The sequence below is a fragment of the Xenopus tropicalis genome, chromosome 8, assembly GCF_000004195.4.
Source record: "Xenopus tropicalis strain Nigerian chromosome 8, UCB_Xtro_10.0, whole genome shotgun sequence".
NCBI classification, from domain to species: Eukaryota; Metazoa; Chordata; class Amphibia; order Anura; family Pipidae; genus Xenopus; species Xenopus tropicalis.
The window spans coordinates 35,088,090-35,113,595 of NC_030684.2; the positions used below are offsets into that span (position 1 = coordinate 35,088,090).

The following is a 25,506-nucleotide window of genomic DNA, read 5'->3' on the forward strand; positions in this document are numbered from 1 at the left end:
CCAATGTTGGTGAAGTGCTGCCATGGTGACTGGGGAAATAGTGAAATGTTATCTTCCTACCGTAATTTCTATTTCCACCCTTCATGGCAGCATTCACCAACTTCCCTCCCTTCAGTTGTTGGGTTATTAAGACTAGGTGCTGTGGGAGGGGGGGATGCTTATATACCTTATTAACGCTTTCCTGTCCAGTGACCTAGAGAGGCGGGATTACCCAATGTTGGTGAATGATGCCATGAAGAGTGACTTGGAAATAGAAATTACGGTAGGAAGATAAAATTTCTCTATTTTTGTCCAAGTACTGATTTATTATACAGACAATAATGCCATCATTGCCTGTGCAGCAATAAAGATCCATACAATAACTGGGAATTGTCTGAGTGGATTAACAATAAAACACAGTCATTATGGCAAAGTGTGACTTCTTTTATCAGAATCAATAAAGCTGCAGTATTTGCTTTATAACTTTTTTAGCTGTCAAAATGGGCAGGATTCCTATATTCTTTGCAAAGGGATTTTATTTGAACAATAATGGCCCCATTAAAAGCATCACTTCTTGTAGTGAGAATGGAGTCACCATAACAGTGGAACATTGGAACAGATCAGATTCACTCATCACTAATTATTGTAACTAAAGTAATGTTTCTTTTTGTCTCCATAGAGTGAAATTACGAAAAATCTGGCATCGGTTTATCCCTTGTTTACCTTTTCGAAGGGTAAGAACTTTATTCTTTTTACTCTAATATCACACATTTAGTTCATGCTATTCATAGCCTTGCTGTATAATATAATAAAGTATAACAGCATCTCCACTGAAAACATAATAGGTTTTGTGCTTATATAGCACGGACTATTGAAAATGTAATTGAAAACAAAGTGTATATAAAATGTGATTCTTTTACCTAGAAAAATACTACCGATAGTTTTATCTTCACCCTTATATATTTATTTCGACATTTTGTTTTTACTGAGTTAATTTTGATCATTATTGTAGGGTGACCAGATCACTTGAAAATTCAGGGACCCGTCTAATAAATACATGTTGCAGGGCAGCACTGATTGGAGTTTAAGACATGTCCCTGAATTTCCAAGTGATCTGGTCGCCCTATTGTATTGCTGAATTCATTCTACTTTGCCTATTTGCTCATTTCTTTTTATAATAAAACCTTTTTTTATTCTTCACTAGAAACAACGGAAATCACGTACCCATTGGTACATTGAGGTAAGCAGAGAATAACTGATTAACACAATATAAAAATCACACATTTCTCACTAATTGTCCTATTCGACCCATTGCATTTACAATTTGTTTGCCTTTTTGCTTATTTATTTTTGTAATAAAACGTGTTTTAATTCTCTCTAGATGGAACAAGATGATGTCGGTACGGACATCGTGGTAAGCAGAGAGGAACTGGTTAACACAATATGATGATCACAATTTGCTCACTATTTGTGCTATTCCAGCCATTTTTTAATTACAATTATGTTTTGCCATTTTTGCTTGTGGTAAGCAGCAATTTGGGCAAAACAAATGTAAAACATAATAGATTTTTATTGTTAAAACCCTTTTTTTTTAATATGTTTTGTTCCCTGGCCTTCCCTTCAACTTTGAATTGATATCAGAATAAATTCATGTACTGACTCTGCATTCATTTAAGCACATGAATGATATCTTCTCAAAAGCACTTTTTCCTAGTACAGTACTAAACATTTTTGTGCCTTATGTAGATGGGATGGGAACCAGAGTGCTTATCTTCCTATTGGTTTGGATCCGATTCTGGTTTCATTGATGATTTCATTGATGATTGGTTCAGCTTTGTCTTTCGGCATAGGCTTTCCACAGCACCACAACAATTTTAGCTTTAATCGGAGGACACAAAAATATATCTGCATAACAGTCCCATCAAAGTAGAAAAAAAGTGTAAGATGTCAAAATCAAGTGGACTGCTGGAATATGTAATATTTCTGGAGGCCAGGGTTTTCCATAAAATGTATACAGGCTGCTCTGGAAACTGCATAAATACAAAAAGTTACCCAAAGGCTTCACATCTCTTCATGTAGATATCAGTCTGGTGCTGAAGAGGTGCAGCTTCACTCTGGCCCAAGCGGTTGACATCAAATATGGCCACAAGGTTGTCCAAATGGTAATGAGAGGCAAAGGCCATGGCTTCCCAGACAGCTCCCTCAGAGGATTCACCATCTCCCAATAAGCAGTAGACCCGGTAACTGCAGAAACAAGGAAGGGGGGGGGGCTTGCTTCAAGTATTACCACATAAAACTAAAATGCATAACGTCTTCTAGTAATTAAATATAAAGTTGAAAATACGTTTTATATCAGCAATATTTCTTGATGAGACAAATGCATGTTAAGCTTGCAAATCACTTTAAAGGAAACATATAGGATAAATGGGAAAAACCCTAATTTTGTAGGCAATTATGAATAATATATGGTGCTGGTTTCCCTTTGGGCTAAACATTAATCCTATCTGTAACAATGGCCCCTTTATTGGAGCTCCCTATAGATCCTCTCACTTCTCTGTCCAGTGTGAAATGGAGAGTGGGCGTGTCCTAACGGTCCCTGCCAGAAGCACAGTAGGAGGGGGAGAGCCAATCACAGCCCGGCAGTCACACAAGCAAAGACAGGCTTCAGTTCCTTATCAGGTCAGCCTAGCTGCTGATTGGTTCCTATCCTACAGTGCAGTGTACGGAGGGCCGCCGGCTCCCCATCTCATTCAGAGAATTCAGCCAGCAGGAAGTGGAACAGATGGGCGGGGCTAGTGGGGTTTTTGTGGAATTTCTCAATAAATCATTCATAAACACAACTTTTTAAAGCACAATCCTTCTATATCTAGAGGAGTATAATTCACTGGTACATTTTTAATTTTTATAGGATATGTCTCCTTTAAAGAAACGCCCCATAATGGTTATATATAGATATTGCCATCACTTCTATTGTCAGCTTTCCAATTTAGGCTTCCTTGAACTGCCAGAGTCTTCCTCTGCAGGCTTTACTCTCCTTAGGAATCCCACTAAGTCAATCAATACAACCTAGAAGCTGCAACATTTGAAGTGTTGTCATTGTGGGTAGTTACCTGAGCACAAAAATACATATCAGCATTTTAAAGATATAAGGTAGAGCACAACATTGCTGTAACTGTATTTTCTTACTGACATTGCTATAGATGCCGTCTACTGAACTGAAAACAGCAATGTTCATCTTGTGACATTTTGCTTATTATTTCTGACCTAATAAATAAATCTTAAGATTAAAAGTCAATAAGAAAAAAATGATATACAAAAGATTTAAATGTAAACATTTTACCATGAGCCTTAAAAGGACTTACCTAGCTTTGTAAGTGTATGCCATGCCACAAGATTCCCCCAGCCCTTTTCCTAAGGAACTTGTTGCAACATCAACAAAGGGCAATTACTGAAAAAGTAAAGCAGTGGGGTTACAAGTCTGCTATAAAAGTTAAGTGGAACAAATTCTTGGCTAGTGGCCCACACTCTAGATCAATGGCTGCTGTAAGATACCATAGACACTATTTAGTGGGCTGGTTGAGTGCTGTTTGGGCCTCTGTATACTTGAAATCTGAGGCCTATTTAAATCTCAGTCCAGACTTAGGTTAGCGGGATTGGCATTGGGAAAGTGGCCTCGAGGCAGCATGGTGAGCAGAACATCCTGATTCCAGATGTGTTGCATTTAAACTCTTCTAGCGCAGATAACACAATTGTGCTTTCTTGCACAATTGATGCGGTCCCCGTCTGACCCACTCAGACACTGAAACGGTAACCTGGGGTGGGGTGAGAGAAACTGGAATTAGAAAAGCAGCCTCATGGCGGCCCAGAGAGAAGAACCTAGCCAGCTTTCAGATGTGTCTCATTCGAGTACACCGTGAGTCGGAACAAGAATGGAATGGCAATGGATGTTGGATGTATAGTATAGTAAAAAACATGCAGGTCTGTCATTTGAGTTACTTCCACAATCGACCTAAATTCATATGAATGTTTCTTGTTTGGTTTTCTTGATGATAACGTTTCATATTAATGAAAATGGAGGAAAGCAGTAAGCTTTCCTGAAGACCTAAGATAAAGAGTCTACAACTACCTCTCCTTAACTGGCTATTATGGAAAAGAATTTTGAGTTTTTATTAAATCTGAAGCTGTCCTCCAACAAGACAAACTTTCTTGATGGCTAATGTTTAAGTACCCTTTACCAAAAAGAATGGTTTTGCAGGTAATTAGAGTGGACATTTCTTTTTATGCGTTTCAGACTGTATTGTGCCCATACAAATTTTTTTGTTCTTATAATGCTATAATAGCACAGTACAACTCTAAGTCTCATGGGTGAGATGACACAAGACATGAGTGCAGTTCCACAAAATCTTTCACTGCTATTTTTTTATTCAGAAGAAATGTACATAGAATATTATTCACTTTAATACAGTGACATGCAGCTTCAAAAAAAGATCACACACAGAAAAAGGTAACATACAGATATAAAATATGGCCAGGGCCGGAACTAGGTGTAGACAGAAAAGACACCTTGCTTAGGTCTACATCAGAGGGCAAGCGCCCTTTTATTCTTGGGTGCATGCGTGGGGTAATGGAGGGGAGAGGTGTCCAGTCGGCTTGGCCTGCCGCTGAATATGCCATCTAAAGCTGTCGAGGTATTTGAGTTTTTTGGATTTTTGGGGGAGCTATTTATGCTATTTGAGTAATGTAATAGTCACAATTCAAGGTTTTTGCTTTTTTTTATTATTATTTTACTTTTTTTTTTATTTTGGCATCAGCTTTTTTGTTGTTGCAGTTTTTAACAAATAAGGAAACATTCATGCTTCTCCCATTTGAGAATTTAGTCATGGTAGAAAAACTACACAAAACTGAATTGATAAATCTGCCTCCTGATCTGATCCGAGTATTGTCAGAGTATTCTATAATGCCAAAACTATTACCTTTTCATGCTGATATTGCACTTAGAGCTCTAACCTTGATTTGTGCAATATTTGGTATGTGTATGGCAGATCAACGAGACGATCCGATATTACAAGTACGTCAGATATGGGTTGTCTTGTCCACCCGTGCAAAATCTACGTTTATGGCTGAATCGTCAGGTGGAGGTAGACTCCCTATTGTTTCTACCTCCATATCCGACAATTCAGCCCTAAACGCCACCTTTACTCAGATTTACCTTGCAAATTCTAAACCCACATCTGTCCCATAGTGTTTCCCTTACTTGGAAATGTAACTGATGCTATTCCTGTGAGCCCAAATAAACACACAGGGGTAAAAGCCACAGACTCACATTAATTTACATTAGACCCATTTACACAAAATGACAACGAACAAGCCATAAGTAAATGTTCAGCTTGTTCTCAAAACAAATGTTACTACTGTATCCAGCTTTCTGTCAAAAGACAATACAAATGCAACCGAATGCAGGGCCCCCATCCAGAGGGTACAGGTGTTTACGTTTTGGGTATTATGTAGCGGCTGCCTGTGCTGGATTTGCGTCCCACCGCTGTCAGAAAGCTGCAGAAATAGAATTACTACAGCGCTTATATAGTCTTTTCCCCTTCTCAGCTTTTTGTACTCAGTTTTCATCCCAGTAGGGCCGTATGGTGATTAGAAACGTCATCTTCTAATTTGATCCATACTGCGCCACAGTCGCATTTTTCCTACAACAACCTACAGCCCCGGACTTTTACCTCTCGCAAAGCTTGCTGAATGTAAGCTTCCCTCTCTCTTCCTCAAACTCCCGCCTCAAGTCTCACAAGCCGAGACTAACGCCACGATAACACCAAGGCGCAATGACGCATTACAAAATTGCTTGTGGGAGCGACAGAGGGCGGAGCTTACGCTAGCTGAAGGGGCTAGTATGGGGCTGTCTTTCTGCTTACACTTCCAACTTTTGTTAGGCTGACAAAAAAACAATAAATAAATAAAACACTTTGATTTTGTATTAGTAGACAGCCGTGGCCTCTGCTATCTCCCCTACTAATGTGTCAGGGAACTGAAATTTTTTTTTTTGCCTGGTACCATATAGCACCTTTTGACGCTAGAGAAGCTTTTTCCTAATTTAACTAAAAAGCCAAAGATATTTTGTGCAAAAACAGGACAAAGTGAAATTGTGTAATAATTCGTTTTTGACATGAGAATTTTGTCACAGAAATCCAAAATGTTGATATATTATACTATTCTCAAACCTACTGTTACAGTGGAAAAGGAGAGCAAGTAAAGGCATGAACAGCAGCTACTAGTCAACAAGTGCAGATAGAGAAGACCTATTAATATTTAAAATGGATACCCTTAATAAAAATGTAGCTTTAGACTAAGGGACTGAAACAATTTTCGGTTGTTACCCCAACGTACAGTGTTTATAGTTCTAGGTTTAGTTGGTACCATGTATATTTATACACAGTGAGGGAAGGTGTTAACGCCAATGTTGTCAGGGTGCCCATCAGCATAATGGGTAGCTTGTCTAATTCTGTGACCAGTTTGGCACGTTTGCCACTACAGGTGCTCTGTTTTATGCAGTGCTTTCCTTTATAATAATGTACCTAGCCCGGTCTTGTTTTGCTGCACCTGGGCTAGCCACAAAAGACCTGTCCTCAACTAGACAAACCACAGACTCCCCCTGAATCCCAAAAGCAATATAGGCAGCTCCCTTTTCTGCCTACCTTTATTTCCAGCCCTAGTATAAACTAAATCCCCAACAATATTGTTACTTTCTTCCTACATTTACAGACAAGGAATCAAAAAATTATTCAATGGGTGCCTGGGTACTGTATAAACAAAACACTTTTTCTCTGTTTTGCTTGGTGTATCTATGAGCGTGCAGTAGGTCAAAATAAATACATTTTGAATTACAAAAAATAATTTTCTTTTCTTGGCACTAAACAAAGATTGCAAATATTTGTTAACCTACCTCCATATTGCTTCTTGCTGTATTTAAAATTTGGTATGCCAAAGCTAATCTAAACAAGTATTAATTATACCTTAGGATAAAGGTCAGACCTGGATTTCTGACATAACCACAAAGGCCTGGGCCTAGGGTGGTGTGATTTTAGGGATGGCACGCCACCTAGCTGCATTGTTTTTCTTCTGGAGCTCTGGGGAAATAGGCAAACAGGAAATGTGTTTCCCACACATCAATTCCTCAGTGCATCGGCCAGTGGGAAGTGGTGGGGAGGAAAGGTGCTACTTCCTGTGCGGGGGCGATGTAAGGTGGCTGGCCTAGGGGCGCATAAATTGTCAGTGTTTTACTATTACAGAGAAAAAGAAAATCATTTTTTTAAATATTTGTTTACAATTGAGTTTGTAGGAGATGGCCTTCCCATAATTTGGAGCTTCCTGGGTAAAGAGTTTCCAGATAATGGATCCCACACCTGTACCAAGAATGTGCAGTAATGGAATCAGCCAGTGTGTGTGTGAAAAGAACGTTTGTGAGATAAAATGATTTTCACTTCTGGTTTGAAGAATTGAACTAATGGTTATATAAACAAAATCTGAATATAGCTGTGCTTGAAAGTCTGGGCACTTTTTTGAATTTCATGTTTTCATGTTTACACCATGGGCTGCAAAAAAAGGGGAAAAAAAAGTCACATACAAAAAAATTGATTTAATACTATATGATTTATATTTTTATATATTAATTTTATCTTCATTTTCTATGTAAAGTTATATGAGTAAAGTGTCCCAGTAATCATACCGATGGTAATGTAACTCCATCTGCTTAGTGTTTGGCTGTTAGACGTTTTAGTAAGGTAAAAAGCTGTGGCATTGGTGGGATCATGAAAAGAAGTCCTATTTATGGGATAAAATATAGGGCTTCCTGGAATATCTAAAATAGTAAGTTAACAACTTGGCGTGATCGGTTGTATAAGAGGATTGTGACAGTGTGCCAACTTGAACACATTAAGGTACTTTCAATAATACACTTTTAACCTATTATCTACAGCAGTGCTGTCCAACTGGCGGCCCGCGAGCCCCCTCTGTGTGGCCCCCCACCTGTCTGGCTGCTTTGATGGCTTACTCTTGTGTAAGCTTTAAATGGTATCAGTACTGTGATTAACTGGCCCCCCCTGCATGGTTCTCACCTCAGATTCAGGCTGTAATCAGGCTGTATTGTTTAAATATGTAATCCCCTGTGTTGTTCACACCTTTTAATCTCTGCATTGTTCACCCCCTGCAGTGTTCACATCTCAGGCTCAGGCTGTAATCACCCCCATTGTTCCCCTGTTCACACTTCAGGAGCAGTAGAAACCCACAAATAATCCCTGCATACTACAAAAAGAACATATACTGAGGTGGTACTGCAATTAAAAAGTTTTTTAATATATAGTTATTGTGCAGACTGTAGGAGCAGTGCCAGCATTGTGTCACTGTAGGCTGCCTGTGTGTGCCATACACACAGGCAGCATAGGGCAAGCAGAGTATGGCACACACAGGCAGGGTAGGGAAGGCAGAGTATGGCACACACAGGCAGAGTAGGACAGGCAGAGTATGGCACAAACCAGCCAAGAATGGCACACACAGTGAAAGTATGGCACACGCAGGCAGGGTAGGGAAGGCAGAGTATGGCACACACAGGCAGGGTAGGGAAGGCAGAGTATGGCACACACAGGCAGGGTAGGGCAGGCAGAGTATGGCACACACAGGCCAAGTATGGCACAAACCAAGAATGGCACACACAGTGAAAGTATAGCACGCAGGCAGGGTAGGGCAGGCAGAGTATGGCACATACAGGCAGGGTAGGGAAGGCAGAGTATGGCACACACAAAGGCAGGGTAGGGCAGGCAGAGTATGGCACACACACAGGCAGGGTAGGGCAGGCAGAGTATGGCAGGTTTTTGCTGTACTACAACCATTAATATGGGTATGGTCATGTGATAACATGGGTGTGGTTTCAAGTGGGTGCAGTTTCAAAAACGGGAGTGGTCAAAACTGGCTTCCATTATCGGCCCTCCACCACGTAGGTCGGAAAAATTCCGGCCCTCGGTACAACAGAAGTTGGACAGCACTGATCTGTGCTGTATATGTGCATTTGGGAACCGTATATGTGCATTTGGGAACCTTATATAGACTGTTGTTCATTCCCCTTGTTAAGGGGGGAAAGTTCAGCCTAGGTCCTTTCACTCTGCTTTTGCATCTGTAGCTTCTGGCAATTGTTTTGGGTGTGCTAGTCTGTTTTTGCCATATGCTTTTATATGTGGGTAATAGCTCTTACAATACATCTTATTTGAGGATATTAATAATAAGCCGCTGACACCGGTACACCAAACTCATGGTGCATTATTGCTACCTTGCAGGGACATAACTATAGGGAACTAGGCAACTGCAGGGGCAGATGTTGGAGAGGAGAAGATTTTTACTGCACATTCAAAGGCTAGTGGACTTTGGAGGCCTGTGTGCTCTTGTGACACCTATTTATCTGGGAAAAGAGGGAGCAATTCTGAAAAGCACTATGGGCTCTGGTACACGGGGAGATTAGTCACCCGCAACAAATCTCCATTGTTGCGGGCGACTAATCTCCCCGATATGACATCCCACCAGCAAAAATGAAAATTGCCGGTGGGATGGCATACGCAGCGACGCGATCTCCGAAGTTGCCTCTCGAGGCAACTTCGGCGATTTCCGCAAAAAAGCGCCGCCGCATATGCCATATCTGGGAGTTTAGTCGTCCCCAACAAGGGAGATTTGTCGCGGGCGACTAAACAGCCTCGTGTGCCAGAGCCCTAAAATGGATCACTCTTTGACACAATTTAGAAGTTAGTTGTGCTTATTTCTACTCCTTAACATCTCACGCAAATCACATTTCAGTTCAGCCTCCTCTTGTGAATAGCGCACAATTGCGTACATGGACACAAAAGAACCTTAAGATTAAAACCAGCTGGCCCTGTTGCTAATTTCAGGGTTTAATCAGCAGGCTGGGTCTACACACAACAGCCCTGCACCCAGTGAAATGGATGCTAATGCACTACTGATACTAAACCTGATATAATTCATACACAAATGGCATAAGAAAAATATGCACCACAAAATACTAAAGCAAATTCTAGTGCTCACTATTTAGCAGACAAAATGAAGCTGGAACTTCCGAGAAAAAATGTTGCAAAAATTACACTTTGCATATAGCTCTCTGTTTGCAAATGAGTTCTCGGCTTATGTTGTTCCCTAATTCCTTGAAATCTAAGGTTACTCCCGTGGGGTATGTCTTATAAATTCATAATTTTGGCTTTAAATGCAGCCTGTGCTTTCATATGCATCCACTGGTTGCTATAAGATGAAACACCAATACTGTAATCCAAGATAATTTCCATAGGAAAAAGCACAAGCTCACGGGATGCCCCTTGGTGGCCCAGATGCTGCAACAGCAGAAAGACACACCCCAACAGACCACCAGCATGCAGTATCAATTATAAAATATATTTTATTCAGATGTTGATAAAAGACAGGAGAAACAGAGTTTATAGTAAGGAAATGCTAAAAAATCCAACCACATAATTAAAAATATTCAAAAGCATATTATTGTGCTTATTTGGGTTCCCACACATCTGTACATTATGTATGATGATGGAGAGAGTTACAGATATGTTTGTTCTGTTACCAAAATCATTCTAGTAAAATCCTGTATATATTATACATACAGTATATATATTACTATATATTATTATTTATATAGCGCCACCAATTTACGCAGCGCTTTACAGAAAAGAGGAGTACAAAAGATATAACAGTTACATAACATGTACATATAAAAAATTCACAAAAATGGTTTGAGGTTACATTGGATGAGGATCGGAGACACTAGGGGGTGGGCCCTGCTCACAAGAGCTTACATTCTAAAAGGGAGGGGTGACTAGCATGGCGTTGGAGTTCATGTAGGTGTGTAAAGTGACAGTAAGTGTGGATTAGAGGTGGTTAGTGTGTTTGGGGGGTTTAGGTTATAGGATTGAGTGAAAAGGGGAGTTTATATACAGACCAGTATAATACCACAGAATCTATATATCACATAAAGTTAATAAACAGATGAAGGGATGATTAGAGACTATTCTTTATTCAGCTTTATTATGTTGGGTTGAAAAACTCAACTTACTGTTCTTCAACTTATTCTTCCGCTTTTTCTTCTTCTTCTTCACCCAAACTCCCCACACTTCTTTGCCCAATAGCGGAGCAGGTTGCTTGTGCTTTTCTAAGTGATCCCGCCCCCCGTCTTTTTGTGGCGCATTGACTTTGACAGGGAAGATTTTCAAACTGCTGCCACTCTTACAGATTTGAAGCTACACCCTCCAAACTTGAATAACACAATCATGGGGTGACCCTGAATGAAACAGCGACATTTGTTGGATGACACAAAGTTGGAGGGGCCAACAACAGCCAATCAAATTTCACCCATTGACTTCAATGGGGAAATCGAAACTGCTGCCCCAAACGTGAATCACATACTCATGGGGTCAGCCTGAATGAAAATATGATGATTGCTGGATGCCCAAAAGTGGGCATGTGAACAGCCAATCAGATTTTACCTTTTGACTTTCAATGGGGGGAATTCAACCTGCTGCCATTCTCACAGTATTAACAACAGGGTCACTAGGGGACTGCATTTTTATGTTTAAAGAGTGGGTGGAGCCAAAACAGCCAATCAGACTTCACCTATTGCTTTTTTTTTGTTTAAACTTAAAATGCTGATTTTCTCACACCACTTATGTCAGGGTTCCCAAACTTTGCACAGCCTGTCAATGGCTGACCACGTATTCAGGGTTAGAACAAGTGGGCGGAGTCACAAACAGCCAAATTCATTTCCATCCATAAAATTTCATTGGTTTATATTTAAACTGATGCCATTATTTAAGTATTAATTCCAGGGTTGTTAAACTTTACAAATTTAGTCACTGGGTATTTGCAGTTCAAAGTTAGAAAAAATGGGCGGAGCCATCAACAGCCAATCACATTTCACCTATTTGCTTTCAATGGTGAAGTGTAAAATGCTGTCAGTCCCACAATTTTTATGCCTGAGTCCCCAAACTTTGAAAAGTTGGTCACTGGGGGACTGCAGTTAAAAAATAGGAAAAGTGGGTGGAGCCACTAACAGCCAATCAGATTTCATCCATTGAATTTTATTGGTTTAAATTTAAAATGCTGCCATTCTCACACTATTTATGCCAGGGTGCCCACTGTTTGTCACTGGGTGACTTCCACTCAAGGTTAGAAGATACCCTCCTTATTCTAAACCAGTAGGGAATCAGATCAGCATATTGTCCTGGTTGTGCTTTAAAACCCAGTGCGTGAACTTCAGCCTTTATGGTGTTCAATGTAAATGGGAATTTTAAAAACAATAGTTACAAAAGAGTACTCTGTGCATTGCTGTGAATGTGCTGGAAAATATAATAATAGGAAGCAGTGACACAGACAGCAAGTGTAAAAACATGATTTAACCCATTGGTTGGTTCTGAAGATAGATAATGTGTTCCCCTAAACTGTTAAGAGTCTATTGTGAAGTGAAGAGTCTATAGTAAAATACATTTATATTAAAATGTATTATTTGAAATGGGTGAGTTTTCCAGATGACAGGTCTTTCCGTAATTCGGATCAACATACGTTAAGGCAATTAAAAAAATTGTAAAGCGAGTGTGTAGACTGTAGACCCACCTCAATTTATGTATACAACCCTATTTATGAGTGTAATAGCATGTTACATCTTACGTGTATGTGCAAATAAAGACATTTAAAAAAACAAACAAAACAAAACAACAAAAAAAGGTAAAGCTTTGCTTTTCTACATAGATTGTAAGGGCTTCCTTCCTACTGTGTCTCTTATTACATGGTACTTCATCTCTGTATATTTTTTCTTTATTATTTATATATAATGCTTGTCCTCCCTGTGTGTACTTTTCTATATTCTAAATCTGTATCCTAGTCAGGGCCAGGTAGGCAGAAGATGCACCTGCCTAGGGTCTAGGGTGCAAGGGTGGGAGGGGCGCCAGGTACCTCATATGCAGGCCAAGCCCCTAATCCTATTAACGCATTGTAAACAAAGTTTTACATACATACCAACATGTATGTATATATATATATTGTAAGTTCAAATACAAAGTACTGTTCTATTAATATAAAGCAAAACTAAGTGAATATATTAGAATTGTTTGCTTATAGAGAGACATTGTTTCTGAAGGAGCAGTAAGGGAATAGCACTCCTTAGTAGTCTTGCACTTCTGTCCAGGGTCCAAGTAAATTACCCCTTTTAGGTTCAGAATAATGCACACCATTTATTAAACTGTAAAAATGAATATGGCTAGAAATGCTAGTTTTATATACTGAATAACAAGAAAAATAATGTTCCAGCCTTAAGGTTTATCATTTCTATATCAGTAATGATCCAGGCCTTCAAAGTTGTCACAGGAGCTTCCCATATTGTATTTTGTTAGATGTGTCAGTGACACTTACTTGCTCAGTGTGCTCTGGGCAGATGCTAAGAAGCTAAGCTTAGGGGTTGTTGCAAATTATCAAGCATAAAATGAGGCTGGCCTGTCATTTAAGCTGATGCTATAGGTCTGATTATTACATTATTTTGCTAGCTGCACTCAATTCAGAGCTATCATGTAGTAATTATCTGTATTATTAACAGATACAGTCTTACTGTATATTGTGACATTTATATTCTATATATACAGTACAGGTATAGGACCCATTATCCAGAATGCTCGGGACCAAGGGTATTCCGGATAAGGGGTTTTTCCGTAATTTGGATCTCAGTACCTTAAGTCTACTAACAAATCAATAAAACATTAATTAAACCCAATGGGATTGCTTTGCATCCAATAAGGATTAATTATATCTTAGTTGGATTCAATTACAAGGTTCTGTTTTATTTCTACATAGAAAAAGGAAATCAGTTTTAAAATTCTGAATTATTTGATTAAAATGGAGTCTATGGGAGACGGGCATTCCGTAATTCGGAGCTTTCTGGATAACGGGTTTCCGGATAAGGGGTCCGATACCTGTATATTGTGTGTTGGTCCCTAAACAAAGGTAAGTGACAGCAGCACAGAACATGTATGTATGTACGTATGTATGCATAACTTTATGCATATTTTATATTATGCCCCTGCCGGTCGTGTCCCCCACACCCCCTAACCTCCCCACAGGGGCCCCCGCTGAGCCTCTCTTACTGCCCCCCCCCCCCCCGCTGAGCCCCCCACCCGATGTCCTGCCCTGAGAGCGCATAAGTTTAATGCATCAGGGGAGGAACTGGCATGGGGAGCACCAGTAAGTGTCAGGTCTGGGCCGCCAGGGCCCACTAGGGCTGTGGCCTACCAGGTTTTTTCCTCTGGCGTTGCTTCAGATAGCGCTCAGTGGGGTTGCAGGTCATCCTGGCAGTAAAATCTAGAATTTATCAGAGTAGTGAAATATGTTTAAAAGCAAAACAAAACACAGTCTTCAAGACTGTACTTTTCTGATGAATTTTGATAGGGCTATAGATCAGTAATACTTCTAAATGATAGACACATCATATATATGTTTATTGGCTGTGTAGAATTAGCGCTGTACTTTTAATGCTTAGTTTGTTTAGAGATTAGCATCATCTGAAAGGAATTGTGCATAAAAACAGAATCCCTAAAGAAGCCAAAATTGCAGGATTATGCCAGCAGAGGGCACTGCTACATTAGTCAATATAAAAGATCTGTTGGGTAAATACGTGGTGTGAAAAATGGCAAACACCGCTGTGAAAGTAAAAACTACAATGGCAGGGTAAAGTGACACATTATGCCAAAACTCTGTGAAAGGGAGTGTAGGTTTGGTTATATGGTAGGTCATAGGATTTTGTAGTAGGTGATGTATAAGGAACATTTTTGCTCAGAAAGTTGGAAAGAAAATTGAATAAGGGGAGGAAGTGTAGGTATTATTTGTTATATTATTATAAATAACTACATTATTAAAACACTCTGAGCCGTCAACCCGGACCACTTGTAATCCAGGGGGAAAAGCAGTGGTGTTGAAAATTTTCCAGAAGCCAGTGACGTCTGCCGGTCATGGCCAAAGGTGACGTCACCATGCATTTACTGTTCTAAAGCCAATGATTGGCTTTCACCGCTTTCACGCATGTGCAAATTTGGGAGACTGACTGAAGGTGACGGGAGGCCTGGGGGATTGGGGGACAAATCAGGTAACTCCCTATAAAATAGGGTGAGTTAAGAGCTCTGTAGACTAAATATATATTCTAAAGCAGGACTGTCCAACTGGAGGCCCGTGGGCTGGACATGGCCCTCCAAGAGATTTTTAAGGCCCCCATCTGCTCAAAGACTCCCTAGATTTCACTGTATGACATGATCATTTACTGTCATTCGGCCCTGGTGCATGCTATATGAGTAATAATTGGCCCACTACATGTAAAAAGTTAGACAGCACTGTTCTAAGGAATAAATAATAAAACACACTTTGCAAGTTTAGATATTCGCACAATTTTGGCATTTCTGGCAAAATGGAAAACAGAGTTAGCAACAAGACGTTTCTGAGCAAAACAGCGTGGTTCGGAGACTGATTTACGACATGTTGCATTAACTGAGGGAATAGTTGCTATTGAGAGTGCTATCCCAGATTAGCCAAAAGGCCACCACAGGATGATTCTAAGCCATTTTGGGTTCAGCACTCACTTGTAATCGGGTAGGTTATGAACTGAGCCAGAAACAATGCTCTGTTAATCAGTGGCGGAGTAATGATATGTGGGGCCCCAAGGCTGCACTTTGTACAGAACCCCTTTCTAGGCTGTATCTCTGGAGACCGTACTGGGAGAACTCAGACAAGACGTGCGGCGCACCAAGCTCTCAGCTCTCTATGCCGTGTCAGGTTTGGCGTCACTGGTGTGCACTGAACCCAACATGGCATAAAGAGCTGAGAGCTTGGTGAACATATATATAATAATAAGTAAAACAGATATGGAAGATACGGCTATAGCCTAGGTATGCCTAATGGTTAATCCACCCCTGCTGCTAATTTCTGATTCACGTTCATATTTGTCTGTGACGCAAGATTTTGCCCATTCTGGCATTGTGTAGATAGGGAGAGCAGTCTCCTTAGGATAGGAAACTCTAGGCTAGATAGTCCATGCTATGGGTGACCTGGCTGCTCTACACACAGGGAGATCACACTGTAAGGACAAAAATGAAAAATAGCATGTCATTTAGTACTTGCTACATGGGAGCTCTTCTACAAAGTGCATGTGCAAAATGCATGTCTTTAGGGTTTTGCCTTGAGTAGTAAAACACAATGAAGAAAAGCATTTTCTCAGCCAGCCTCCATTGTTCTTAATTTGCAGTAGTAATTACAAAACTAATAACACGACTCATCATCAGCAATATTGTGCTTATTAATTGTACCTCATGAGGCATTTGCGTCCTGGTTCTTGCTGTATACCTCACGCCAAATTCCTAATGATGCACAAGTTAGAGAACGGGAGTCAGGGGGATTTTAACATGTCCACCCCTCTATCTCTCATGAATACACCACTGAAAAGTAAAACTACTTTCTCTACTGGCAAGGAAGCAACCCCCCTTTATTGCTCAGCTTAACATTCTTGATCCTATTGCAATCTTACCTTGTGTCTAACAGACCTGATAGTGTTTTCTTTTCAAATGCTTTATTTTTCTTACCATAACAAATGTGTGCTAATTATCCCTGTACTGAATAAATCCTCCTTACAACTATGCAGTGATTGTTGTGCAGTTCATATATATTTATTTGCTTTTTCTTGGAGTGTATTTTGCCTTGGTGTGTATAAGCTTATATAGGAACCTCGCTTACACAGTTTGGCAATAAGACACTAAATAGCTGTGCAGCTTTTTTAATGCTACAACCTTTCTTCTACTTTTGACATTCTTGATTACTCTTGTGTTCCAAACATCATTTTTAACGTATGCTACACTACTCCACCTGCTTTTCCCCTGCTTTTAATGTTTTCAACAATGGAATAGAAGTACTTCAAGTCCCTTTACTTTACTCTTTTATAGTACAGGTATGGGATCCCTTATCCGGAAACCCGTTATCCAGAAAGCTCCGAATTATGGAAAGCCTGTCACCCATAGACTCCATTTTAATCAAATAATTCAGAGGTTTAAAACTGATTTCCTTTTTGTCTGTAGTAATAAAACAGTACCTTGTAATTGATCCCAACTAAGATATAAATAATCCTTATGTGATGCAAAGCAATCCTATTGGGTTTAATGAATGTTTTATTAATTTTTTAGTAGAGATCCAAATTACGGAAAGACCCCTTATCCGGAATACCCTTGGTCCTGAGCATTCTGGATAACAGGTCCTATACCTGTACTACAGAACTACTTCTTTTAACCAAAATTCATGTTCACTCAACTTCCATCTCCAATATATGTCCCTGTTCCCCCAAAAAGTATCTAAACGTCAGAGATAATTGGCCACTTTAGCATGAACACTATTCCAAAAATGTCTGTTTCTGCTAAATAACTGACTCACATGTCATTACTTCTCATTACTTATCAACTCTTGTCTGAAACAGTCAGAGAAACAGGACTATGGAATTGTGAAGGATTAAGTATGCAAAATCTGGCTGGTCAAAATAAAACTATTGAAGAAAGCTGCACAAGTATTGTAAACCAATGCAGAATAGGTAGCAAAATTGTGTAACAATGTATTTTACTGGTTCACTTAAATTTTCATTATTGAGGTTTGATATGGGGACGTGCCCCAAGTTTTACAACCATCTCTACACATTTTGTTACTAGTTAAAATTCTCTATTTAATTAATACACCTATCCAGACACTTTAATAAGATTAGACAAGCTCCAGTTTCAGTTCACTGCAAAGTTTCTTCCCATTGCTCATTGGCTACTGAAGCACCTTAACTACAGTACAGTTGTTTTCCATGTTACAGGCAACTTCTCTGTGACCCATCTAAGCAATTGTGTTATTTGCATAAGGAACTAATAAATGGGTTTCCTTAGACACGATAAACTCAAATGTACTAGGGGCCATTAAAAGAGAAATATGTCAAGGGGTGGAAGTTTGGTTGGCCTTGCAGCAGTCTGGGATCTCACTCTCCTAGTAATAAAACAATGTCCAGGAGACCAGGGGAACACCCTTGTGTGTTAGACATAACAATTTATCAGAATTCAAGTCCAGATGTTAATAATCCCGGGATGCTGATTAGTCTGTCTTTCACTAACAACTGGTATACCTTATTAATCAAGCTTTTCTTTAAAAGCTTGGCATTTATATAGCTCTTCACCTCATTAGTTTTAAATACTTAAGAAAAGACTTTTTTTTTTACTAAATAAGTCTTGCTGAATAGAGATACAAATTAAACAATATAGCGATTGGTGATGTATTTATTATTTGGACAAAATGATTGGTTTTCTTAGACAAGAATCTAAGAGATTCTCAGAGCACTACTTGCCCTGATGAAGAGAGTACGTCATGTTAATGCTTGTCCTGGATAGTAGCTTAATAAAAGCTTACAGTCTCCCTTATGGAATGAGAAATGGATCAAGCAATGTATGGTTTTTAGTATTTTTCAGTAGAGGTTCTCTCTGTTAGAAAAGGAAAGGAATACAAATGATGTGAAAGCACCCACTTTCTGGGGATCTTTTGTGTAGAAGGTTGCTCCATACTAATCAGTTAGTGGTTGATATACAAAATAATATCCACACTTCCCAAAACTTGTCAGCCAGATTGTTTGTTGTAGCCAGCAGCCCCTCCATTTTGTAAACCTGATCTATTTTTTTGTTTAGGGTTTTCTTTGATTAAATGAGTAGTTTATCAGTTTCAATAAAGAGATGAAGCCTGTCCCTGGGTATTGTGGTTAAAAATATCTATGCAAAAATATATATGCAGTAAGTTCCCATTAGCCATAAAACTATTTTTTGGTCACAAAGTAGATAAGTAGCAAGTAGATATGTTAGTACTGGTTACTCCGTGTTATTCAGTGTTATTGGTTACTTAGGGGGAGATTTACTAATCCACGAACGGTCCAGAGGCGTCTGAATGCGTTTTTTCCTAATGATCTGTATTTTTAGCGACTTTTACGTCGCCGTCGCAACTTTTTCGTATGTTCCGCAATTTTTCGGCGCGAAAAAATCGGATTGATTTTTCCGCCATTTACAATCGCTCAATACGAAAAAATTTCGATGACGCGCAAAAAGTTGCGACAAATACGAAAAAGTCGTGACGGCGACGAAAAGACGGCGAAATTTTCGTTTCCAATCCGAATTTTTCCCTTTCGGGATTCGTATTCGTGGATTAGTAAATATCCCCCTTAGGGGCACATTTACTAACCCGCGATTTTTTCGTCGCCTTTATGACTTTTCGGAAATTGTCGCGACTTTTTCATTACCAATACGATTTTTTCGTAGCCATTACGATGCGCTCGTATCTTGACGCAACTTTTTCGTATTGAGCGCTCGTAAGCGGCGGGCAAGACTTTCAGACTTTGCATGATTTTGGAAGCCTCCCATAGGACTCAATGGCACCCTGCAGCTCCAACCCGGCCCAAGGAAAGCCTCCCATAGGGCTCAATGGCACTCTGCAGCTCCAACCTGTCCCAAGGAAAGTCTCCCATAGGGCTCAATGGCACTCTGCAGCTCCAACCTGGCCCAAGGAAAGTCTCCCATAGGGCTCAATGGCACTCTGCAGCTCCAACCTGGCCCAAGGAAAGTCTCCCATAGGGCTCAATGGCACTCTGCAGCTCCAACCTGGCCCAAGGAACGTCTCCCATAGGGCTCAATGGCACTCTGCAGCTCCAACCCGGCCCAAGGAAAGTCTCCCATAGGGCTCAATGGCACTCTGCAGCTCCAACCTGGCCCAAGGAAAGTCTCCCATAGGGCTCAATGGCACTCTGCAGCTCCAACCCGGCCCAAGGAAAGTCTCCCATAGGGCTCAATGGCACTCTGCAGCTCCAACCTGGCCCAAGGAAAGTCTCCCATAGGGCTCAATGGCACTCTGCAGCTCCAACCTGGCCCAAGGAAAGTCTCCCATAGGGCTCAATGGCACTCTGCAGCTCCAACCCGGCCCAAGGAAAGTCTCCCATAGGGCTCAATGGCACTCTGCAGCTCCAACCTGGCCCAAGGAAAGTCTCCCATAGGGCTCAATGGCACTCTGCAGCTCCAACCTGGCCCAAGAAAAGTCACCATACTGAAGCTTGAATGAATCCGAATCTTTCGTACTCGGCGCGAAGGCTATGAAAAAGTCACGACTTTTCGCGCAAGTAGTAACGCTACGAAAAAATCACCAGATTTTGCGCAACATTCGGAATGGCAACGAAAAAGTCGCGACAAATCGCCAAATACCGATCATTACGAAAAAAAACGCAATCGGACACATTCGGCCCGTTCGTGAGTAAGTAAATGTGCCCCTTAGTGTTATTGCTTGGTGGCTAATGGGTCATACAAATGTCATGTTCTGTTAACAGGTTTGAGAACAGTTTATTATAAAAGAACACAGAACAGAATGAGCTTGGCATACAACATAATAATGATGTTATTAGTAATTAGCATTTTTTTACTGGATGTAATCCATAATATAATATCTTCATGACTGGCCATTACATACAATATATACACGCAGCGTCTGTAATGAGGATAGAACTCACCCAGTGACTCTAATTGCTGACCTACTACAAGGCTTTGGCTTTTCTTATTAAAAACTTGTTTTCATTTTGTTCACAATGGGCTTCTACTTGTTTTAGGCTCCTATTCAAGTAGGGAGGATGTGCAGTACAGAAATCCTCAAACTGAACTATGAATATGCCTACCCAGGGCAGTGAAGAAGACACCATGGACGGCTGGAAAAGCACTGAAACAGCATGATGTGCACAAATGTACTCTGCATTTTATAAAGAAGACAACTGCTGGTTAGAAGGTTAGCACTTAGTGTCAGTGCCAATTTGCTAGACACCCCCCAATGATTTTACATTTCCTTCTCTTTTAAAAAAGAGTGTTTCCAGGTGTCCTATATATCTGCTGTGTCTGTAAAGACTAAACTTCCCTTGGTATATAAAAGTCGACTGCACAGACAGTGTTGGTGGGTACAGAGAACTGAAACTGCTTTTGTACATTTAGAAAAGCGGGCAAGGGGGTATAAATTTGCTGCCCCATTTATTGGGTCATTCATATTTATACTCACAAAATCATTTATTTTTATAGCAAAAAAAAAAGCTTTGTTTTATTTAATATAGGGCCTAATGATTAGTATTTTATTAAGGAATGTGTCCCATCAGTGCCCATATGTATGCACAAGTTCAAACAAGGATTCATATAGGTCCCAGTATTCCAAGTACACATTGGTTCTAACAGCTCCCAATAAAAAGTGACTTTGTATAGCATCTTACAGCAACCATAGTTTTCCAGTCTGGGACTTGACACTTGACATCTATCCTCTTTTGGCATATAAGCCATACATAGTTTCATGCAATTTAGCTTCTGATTTATTATTATCAATATTTTTAATATAAGCCAGAAAGGGCTGTCTAGCCAGTGCTTGATTAAGACAAATATGCATGCCATAAAAACATGTACATCCATTAAACACTCTATTGATGTCTTATCATTTTCATCAGCTGCAAACTTTACATAACTTTATTCAGCTGTGGCACTCCATTTATAAATCTAAGCTACTGAAAATGTTTTCCTGAGCTGGTTCGACTTTGTCAGTATGTTTAATGCAAAAACACCTCATTAAAAAAGTTCTGGTTAGTTTGACAGGGTAACAAGTAAAGCGATTAGATTGGGATAGGATAAAATAAACTTTCCCAAAGCAGAAGCTGTAGGAATTGTCTTGTTATTTATCGCAAAACCTGGGGTTTCTAACAACAAGTCCCCTTGGATTTATCTATGACAGTTTGAAATTATACAGTAAGATTTGATATTGGGGAATATGGATATATATAACGTAACGTTGGCTGTTCATGCGTTTTTAATACACAATTGATTGTTTTTGGAATATAACTCGGAGTTGCTGGTCTTTTTTGGAGATATATATATATACAACGGAACTGTCGAGATAAAAATGAATACATAACTCAATGACACATTTAAGGTCAAGAACTGGGATCAGAATACTAGTTCTGCTGATCAGGCAGAGATCATTAATACAATGGTCTTCACAGAGTGATTGCTTCCAGAATCTTGAAGGGATTCTGTCATGATTTTTATGGTGGACTTTTTATTTCTAAATGACACTGTTAACATAGCAAATAATTCCCTCTACCATTTTAATATTTATTCTTGAACCAACAAATGTATTTTTATCTGTAATATTGGTGTGTAGGTGCCATCTCATTGCATTGTGCCTGAGTCTGAGCTTTCAGAAGGAGCCAGCGCTACACATTAGAACTGCTTTCAGGTAACCTATTGTTTCTCCTACTCCCATGTAACTGGAGGAGTCCCAAGCTGGACCATACCTTAAGCCAGACTGATTTGGCAGCTTATCGGCCGTGTAGAGGCAGCAACGACGGGCATGATCAGATATCGATCGGGCAGGTTAAAAGATTTAGTCGGATCGGGGACCGCATTGGTTCATTGATGTGGTCTCCGAACCTACTGCGCCCATTGCCGTTTTTATAATATGATCGTTTTGGCACTATTGAGTGCTATTCTGATACCTACTGGGAGCTGCTCTCTTGCTCTCTTCCTCCCTTCCCATTGTTCTGCTGATCGGCTGCTGGGAGGGGAGATATCATTCCAACTTGCAGCTCAGCAGTAAAGTGTGACTGAAGTTTATCAGAGCACAGGTCACATGGCTGTGGCACCCTGGGAAATGAAGAATATGGCTAGCCCCATGTAAAATTTCAAAATTAAATATAAAGAAAATCTGTTTGTGTTTTTGAAAAATGGATTACAATGCAGGATTCTGCTGGAGAAGCTCTATTAACTCATGGGTTTTGAAAAAAAACTTGTTTTCCCTCAATAAGAAAATTGAGTGTATTTAAAAAAGCTACAACAAAGGATCGGCAATTCCATGACATGATTCTGTGAGTGAATAGTATATGCGACTTAGAGGTATATTTATCATGCAGTGTAAAAAGTGGAGTGAAGCATTACCGGTGATGTTGCCCAGGGCAACCAATCAGCAATTAGATTACAACAGTTAGAAAATGGAAGCAAAGCATCTGATTGGCTGCTATGAGCAACATCACCGGTGATGTTTTACTCCACTTTTCACACGGCATTATACATATACCCCATAATGTTTACACAGCATATAGTTGATCCTGTTGGGGGATACTATTGGAAGTGTTTTGTACTATTAAAAGGTTCATCCACCCACTAACCTCATAATAAAAATATAATTCTAAGCATCTTCAGCTGACATACAACATAAGGAGTCAGGAGTGGAGAGATAGTAAACAGCCAGACAAATACAGTACTGCTCTTGATAGCAATCACATTTACAAATAACTCATTAATGGATACTGAAAAATTACTTAGAATCTCATGTTCTTCAACTAATGGCTTTTGTGTAAAGGACTCCTTTAAGGCAGGGGTGCCCAAAAGGTAGATCGCTGCCTACCAGTAGATCACTTTAAAGTTTTTGGTAGACCTCGAGGTGGAATGTAATGGGATGACATCCCGCCACTTTTATTCCCCCAGCATACTGGAGCTTTTGAGTGAAGCTGCTCAAGCCATCTGTCTTTGTAGTTCCATCCTAGTATAGAAGATTGTCCCCACCGGGCCGCTGTATATATTTGTTCCCACTTTATATATGTTTCTGTGTGCAGACTACAAAGTGGGCCATGAAGAAGGGAAGTAAAAACTACTCCAATCCTTTCACATTAAACTTGAAGTTGGCACTTGAATAATGTTATGTGGGCATTAAATGTGAATTTGGCACTGCATTTATATATTGCTGTGTATTTGTTTAACATCGATTGATACTTTTTCTTGCTTATTGCGCCAAATGATAGACTATTTTAACTGTAGTAGATCTCAGAGGCCATTTGGCAAGAGTAGATCACAGGGTGACAAAGTCTGGGCACTTTTTTGAAATGTGTTGCTGGCATAAAATTCAAAATAAGCATATATATTTTCAGAACACTTCTCAGTTCCAAAATGTAATATGTTGTCTATTATTGTACTATTTACAATTAAAGAGGTTTAAATCTTTTGTAAATCATTCCATTCTCTTTTTCTTACATCTTACACAGTATCCCAACTTTTTTGGAAATGGGCTGGTTAGTATAATCCATTTAGACACACATTGTTCACACCAGGTTACATTTCTTATAATGACTCTCTATGGGAAAGTTTTACTTCTGTAAAGAACTGTTTGTTTACTGGATTCATCTTCTCTCACCACAGTCAAAACCTGTCACTTCTTCATGATGAATATTGCCAGTAACTTGCTCTTCAAGTAACGGATAAGATATTTATCCATACTTTTATCCTATCCTGTCTTGACTATTACAACTGGCAACAATTAGCCTCCCTAACTCAAACATCTCTCTACTACGATTCTGCGGCCAGAATCTCCCCTTTGCAACAAAGAGAGCCACTGCACTGCTGGAATCCTTGTCATGGTTTCCATCAAGCAAAAATATCTATAAAGATTTTCATTCATCCAGGTCATGGTATATCTAGGTAATCCTTTCAAAGTAACTTCACAGCATTCACACCTCTGTAACTCTTCAGAAAGGTGACATCTGAAACTCACAAAGTGCCATTGTGATTGGATTAGTGGAAGAGTATGTAAGCTGAGGACTTCCCATACCAGTCAGTTGAACTGAAGAAGCTGCTCAGATGAGTAGTGAAACGTCTTCAATGATTACCAAACAAGTCCAGTTGCTTAAGATTTATATATACTAGATATCTTATAAAGTCCTTCTGATGACGTTGAATGTCCTTCAATCATCTGTACTTCACTACATATCTTCTTTTGTGTCTCCATTGACTGTTCGACTTCTTTGATCCACTCAGAGCCACTGCTTGGCCATAACACTTCACTTCTGTATTCTGTCTTAAACCTTCCTTTCTTACTTTTCTTACATCTGAAATACCATCTCTAAATTCCTTACTAGAGAATCCTCCTTCAGTTTCATCAAGCAAACTCATACACCACCCCCTGAAGCACTGGCATAACATCTGATTCAGTCTTAGCACTTATAATTGAGTGGCAACCATGTAAATTACCCCTCCGCTCAGATGTAAGGTCCAAGGAACAGGGACATCCTTCTCTGTTTCTAGCAATTAATCTTGAATGTCATTGTATTTTATATTTATTTCTATCCTAATATTGTATCCATCTTCATCTGTGTTCTATTAATGTATTATTTTCATGTCCAGTACTGAGCATAGGTAGCGCCATTTCAATAAAAACATATTTCAAGGTTGCAGATATTATTTGTGCGTTTTACAGCCAAGCAAAATCTCCTTCACAAATGTATTCTATTTGATTTAAATGAATTTCACTATCCATATCCAAAATGTATCATTTGGTGATGGAAATGACAGACTGTTACCAAGAAAAATAACATTGCACAATATTTCC

At 39.7% G+C, this 25,506-nt stretch overlaps 1 long non-coding RNA gene across 1 annotated transcript; it reads left to right on the forward strand.

Moving 5' to 3' along the window:
- Positions 1-657: 657 nt before the first annotated feature.
- Positions 658-1,440, forward strand: LOC116407055. Its single transcript, XR_004220028.1, has 3 exons — positions 658-713; positions 1,184-1,219; positions 1,361-1,440. It is a non-coding gene; the product is annotated as an uncharacterized LOC116407055 (long non-coding RNA).
- Positions 1,441-25,506: the final 24,066 nt, after the last annotated feature.